Consider the following 6,096-nt stretch of genomic DNA (forward strand, 5'->3'; position numbering starts at 1 on the left):
AGATTTTGGGAGAGGTGGACGCGGAGAACACAGGGACAGGAAAATCTCAGAGTCCGGAAGAGACTGACCCAGAGGAACACAGGCAAAAAAACTTACGAGCCAAACAGACGCAGAAGAAAAGGTGGACACAGGTCCAGAAGGCACTAGAAACAAGGGTGCAGAGGACTGCCTCGGCCTCTCTCAGTTCGGCCCCTCCACAGGAATGTGTTTGGGAGTGGGCCTGACCCCGAAATCAGGGGCCACCTGCGGCCTGGCCTAGTGGGGCTAGCACCACCTACCCACCGGGGCTTCAAACGAAGGCATCTGCTATCACTTATGTCCCAAGTCGCTGGACGCACTCCTCTGGTCCTCTGCCACGGGAGACTTCTCTGAGTGCCACCTAGTCTCCCCCAAAGGACTCACAGCTGAAGACCTTCAGGTCAAGTTCAACCTACCAACCCCACGCCTAAGCTGCTCCAAGTCAGCCCAAACATCGCCCTGCTTTGGACCTGGACTGTCATTCCTGTTCCCTAGGATAATACTATTAAAGTCTTCCTTTCATTTAACTCAAGTTCCAGGCTTTCCAGTGGACATGGAAATTTATTCTGTGGTCTAATCTCATTCACTTCTTTTGCAGTATCTGGATCTGGTACTGGATAGGAACTGCCTGGAGTTGAGTTAATGGGCTGTGGGGCTGGTTTGAGTTGTGCCACCCTGGAGGGGAAGGTAGAGGGAAAGGATGTCTTTCTAAAAGCTCAGTCAATCTATTCCCATTCCCAGGTTCCCCAGTGTTCTTTAGCAGTGAGCACTTCCTGACACTTTCTCCCTCACCCTCCCCACTGGATTTTCCATGATGAAAACTGGCGGGGGAGGGGGGCAGGCGGATTCTGAGGAACCGGTGCCCAGGCCTCAATGCCCAATGCCTGCTCAAGGCAGCCAGTATCGCCAGCGCTAAGGCCTTCTATCCCTTCCTGTCTCCTCTCTCAGCTGGGTCTTTTCTGTGCTCATCTAGCCTTTGGCAAAGGTTGAGAAGTCTGGTTCTGATTATGAGGGAGTGGGGCACCTGATTCTAATCTGGCAACAGGGAAGAGGCTGGGAAGCTGCGGATGGTGACAATGCAGGTCCCCCAGAGACTGGCATTTGGGAGGGGTAGGTGTGGCTGGGAATGGTGACAATGCAGGTCCCCCAGAGACTGGCATTTGGGAGGGGTAGGTGTGGCTGGGACCGGGGAGCCTTGATCTTACTGCTCTTGACTGAGTTGGTGTCCAATAGGCAGAGATTAGAGCGGCAGGAGTCACTGGGATCTGGAGGAAGGGCTGGGGGATTGGAACGGAGCGGGGGAGGGAAGAGGTAGGGAGGCACTGGGAGAAGGTGAGAGGCCAGAGTCTGGAGAAGTCCAGAGGAGAGAGGAGAACCACGGGGATCAGAGGCTACTGGCGAAGGGGCAAGGCTGAAGGTCATTCTGTGTATTTTGGTAAGATTTGATTATGTAATCGAGATAGCCAAGATATGAAAATTCAGTCAGTTCTTTGGAGCCTAAGTCTACCTCTTTTAAAATCTTGCTCTTCCCAGAGTTCATTAGGGTCTTTGGCTGGGCCCTGGGATGCACGCCAAAGGGTAGAGAGACTGGGACCCAAAGAAAACGTACCTGACTGGATCCCAGAACGATGGGAGGGCCAGAGCCTCACACTCGTGCTGGTATTGCTGCCCCTAAGGAAATTTTTTTTTTTTTCCCAAACGCGGCCCCTCAGCAGTGAAAGCCCCGACTCCTAACCACTGGACCGTCAGGGAATTCTCGCTAAGAGGAACTTCTTAGGTTCCAAGGAATTGGGGGAGGGTCGTAAGATGGGTAGCGGAACTTCCAGCTCAGACTTGACTCCTGCTCTCAATGTGGGGATGGGGGAAGGGGGGCTGCAGAGGGGAAGCTGATGAGGAAGGTTGAGAGTGAGAAAATATAGAAGGCGGCTTGGAGGGGGTGAAATTATAATGGGTGGCACGTGGCACATAGGGCCAGCCAGGCATCCTGACTACCAGCTCAGAGCAGAGGGAACTTTAGAAAGGAAGGGGAAAGGGAGGAGCAAAGCAGGATCGTGTTAGTGAAGGTGAAACAAGTTGAGGAACACCCTCTGACCCTTCATGCCGGTTTTCTTACCTTAACTACGCAGGGGGCAGCCCATCCTGGCACGGAAGGCTGAACCCCCTCTTCCCTGGGCTGGGGTGATCCCATGCCTGTGACTGAGTGTGCTCAGATCCTGGGGGTGGGAGACTATAGGAGAAGAGCATTGAGGGAGTAGGCTGGTCTGGCTGGAAGAGGTCAGGGGAACTTCAGGGGAGGGTTTGGGCTCTGGGAACCAGGAAGAGTGGGGTAAGGGAGAGAGCTGGCTCCAGAGGCAGATCTCCTAGCTGAGGACAGAGGATATATTGTCCAGCTGGGAGGTTGCTGCAGCTGGGCGGGGAGCTGCACAGCTCGCCTCTTCCAAGCTCGCTCTTTCTGCTGAGGCTGGGGGGTGAGGGAAGGCAAGTCTTCCCTCCACACCTGTGGCCCTGGGGGCTACAATGGTTGCTGAGAAACAAGGTTTTATTTGAGAAATAATGCTTCCCAGGAGCAGATGTGTATGTAGCTCTCCCACTTCCTGAGAAACCAGATGCTGTGAGCTCACTTAGCGCTCGACGTGACGCCCTCAGCACTAACTAACTGGGACCCTGCCTTGGGATCCAGAGCCTAGTGTTTGACTCTGTTTAGAAGAAACTAGGCCATGTGGATTGGAATACGCGAGGGACCCGACCAGACTGAGGTTGATGCCAAACCTGCAGCCTCTGATGGCTCAAGATTTACGTAGGTTGACAGGGCTGACCCATCCTGGGACCCGTTTCCACAGTTGGGCTTCTGAAAGAGTCCACACACTCTTATGACTCAGGATGGGGGCCATACCGGTGCCTACCTTTCCCTTGAACTTAAGAGTACCCTGTTGGGCCATAGTACAGGGAGTTTTCTTCCCTGCCTTTTCTGTGCACAACCAACATGAACCTCTTTCCCGTCAGCCTTTCCTAGCTTCATCCTTTTTTCCATCATTTACCAAGACCTCAGTATTACACAGTCAGGGGAGTGGCTTGAAATGAAGGCTTTGGAGGATGTGACTGAGGCTGCTGCCTGCGGTGGAGCTGCAGTATGCAAGCGCTGCCTTGTAGGCTGTAGGTACAGGCAGCCTGGGCTGGAGCTTTTCCTCCCTACCCACAGGGATCACAGCACACCAAGCCACTTATCGCTCGACTGCAGAAGTCAACACACCAGCAATAAACTACAAGAGCAGCTGCTGCTGCCGTTGGCCCAGGATATCCACCTGTGTCACTGTGCTTCCATCTCCTTACACCTCCCGCCCCACACTTCCTCTTGGCTCCAAGTCCCCAAAATTGTCGACTGAGGTTTCCGTGGCGTTTTGTGCTCCCAGACCCTTGTGACCTTAAGGATTCTCTGCCACTGTCCTAACCTCTTTCCTGCCTTGCAACAATGAACAGTCTGTCCCTAGCTGTTTGGAAAATTCCCACTGCCTGTGCATTAAGTGGCCTCAGTTGTAACCCAGACCACCCTGTCAACCGTAACTCCACTCTGCCTGTGTGGTATAGCCTAGGGCAGCAGACACATCACCTCTCCAGACTGAAGGGTGGAGGTTTATGGAGACACCACCTCAAGGACATGAGGATTTATCCCTAGAGTTCCCGCTTAATTTTATGACTAAAATAAACGGTACAGGAAATGGAACACAGATACTCTCAAGTATTAAAGGTAAACACCAGGTAAAAATGGAGGGGAGGGCTTCCCTGGTGGCGCAGTGGTTGAGTCCGCCTGCCGATGCAGGGGATGCGGGTTCGTGCCCCGGTCCGGGAAGATCCCACATGCCGTGGAGCGGCTGGGCCCATGAGCCATGGCCGCTGAGCTTGCGCGTCCGGAGCCTGTGCTCTGCAAATTCCCAGTTCTGGGCCCTCAATTAACGGATTCCTCTTGTACTCCCACACTCCACCTGCATAAAATGGTATCCAGTACTGAGAGGGAACTTCAGAAAGGTGTGTGTGTGTTAGAGCAGACTATCAGCAGGGAGTGGAATAGTGTGTGTGTGTGTGTGTGTGTGTGTAGAGCAGACTATCAATAGGGAGTGGAATAAAAAACGCAGCATGAGGCATGCACGCCAAGACACTCAAGCATTAAAGTGAACTTTAAAGATCAGATTTATTTGGAGAAAACAAAAAACCCCACAACCTGAAGGATGGGATTTTACATCTCAAGACATCTCCCAGGTATTAAGTCTACAGATTACAAATCATTTTCATAGAAGATATTTTTGTACAAATTTTACATGTATTGAGGAGCGGGTCATAAATCCCTGTTTGTTTTAACAGGGTGGCAGGGTAGAGGAATGGGGGAAAAAACAGCTTTTCTGGACACATCTATTTGGAAGCAGACATGAAGAGGGCAAACCCTACTTTTTCATCATCTATAGCAAATGGTTAAAAAAAAAAAATCCTCTCAACCTTGGGTATCTCTAAAAGCCACTTCCTAGCTACTACCCACTCCAAGCCAATTATTTAAAGTTACTTCACTTGGTATGTCTTTTATGTCCACTGGGTAAATGATTCATTATGCTCACTGCTGCAGCACTCATAAACCAACACCCCTGCACGGCTGTAAAGGGTCTAACCTAGGACTGATGCGAGAAGAGACCAAGGTGTCTTTTCTCTGCAGGTACCAATATTGCCTGTAAGGACACCATCTGTTGAGCTGACAGTACCAAGGTGCACATAAAAGCAGGCAAGTAAAGCTACTGTGTTGCAAGAGAAGCCAGGACCTTGTGAAATTGTTCTTCTCCATTATCATTTATTCTCTCAAGGGGATGCTAAAAAAACAGAACCAAAAAAACCACACATTGGTCTAGGCCACATTATAAATCCAAACATTGGTGTGGGATTTCACTTGGAGAGAAGGAAACTTTTGTTTTTTAAAAAGCCCCTCAAACCCCAATCAAGGTTGTAAGAAAGGCTCCCAATTTAATCACCCTCGCTCACCACCTAAGACTGGTAATTCTAAAGTTTTCTGAGGCGTAAAAGGGGTCAAAGCAGCAGGAACACGAATGGCTGGAGGGAAGGAGTGTCAAAGCATGAAGGAGGCAAGATTTGCTTGAGAAAAAGCAGTGATGATTCCTCAGTGGACAGCTCCCAGGGGCTCTAGAGGATGCTTAGGAGGTCAAGTATGTGACTTAAGCAGAAGCTGCCTGTAGGAAGCTTAACAGGAAAGAGTAGCATGAGGAACATAAGATGATGACAAGAGTCTAAATTTTTAAAGCTCCAAGATTTCAACAGAATGTGGATATATTTGAACTTTCAAAAGGGATAGTGTCTAAGAAAGGGTGAAACCAGGACACATAAAAGACCTGGGAATTCCCACACCCCTAAGTGCTTCCTGCTCCAGGAGGTAAACGATTATGTGCTTACTGGAGGTCATACCATTTTCCCTGTTACTGGTGCAAAATAATTCATCAAATCCCCAAGCTTCTTTTCAAATCACGATTTCCCCATTTACTTTGGTCACCAAATAGTCCTATTCTTCAGTGGCCTGTAGACTCACTACCACCTACCCCCCTGGGGGGCACGAATGAAGGAACTCCCCCTTAGGCTGGCCCCAGTAACTCAGAATTAAATGAGAGGTGGGGCTGGCAGCCTCCTGGAGACTAAAACAACATCAGAGACTAAACCTACCTTGCCAAGAATGGAGAATTTATTCAGATACTGTTTGCTAATTCATGTATGCCACAACAGGATAAGAATTAAAGGTAGAAACCTCACACTCTTCCTTATACCTGCCTACTGCCCAACTAGATTCCAGACACTGCATCACTATCACTGCCATCTTGCTAAACGGAGGCCCCTAGGCACTAATCACACAGGCAACTGCACGTGTCATAAAAATGCACCACAACTTTAAACTTACAGCATTAAAAGCTGTACGTCTCTCTCTGGCTACACTGGTGATATAAGGTATAGTGACTTTTTTAAATGTCTGCAATAAGAAAAATTGCTATGGAACTTGTAAGTAACACAACCTTCATTAGTGAAAAGAAAATTTCT

This window comes from Lipotes vexillifer, unplaced genomic scaffold (genome assembly GCF_000442215.2).
Source record: "Lipotes vexillifer unplaced genomic scaffold, Lipotes_vexillifer_v1.1 scaffold2700, whole genome shotgun sequence".
NCBI classification, from domain to species: domain Eukaryota; kingdom Metazoa; phylum Chordata; class Mammalia; order Artiodactyla; family Lipotidae; genus Lipotes; species Lipotes vexillifer.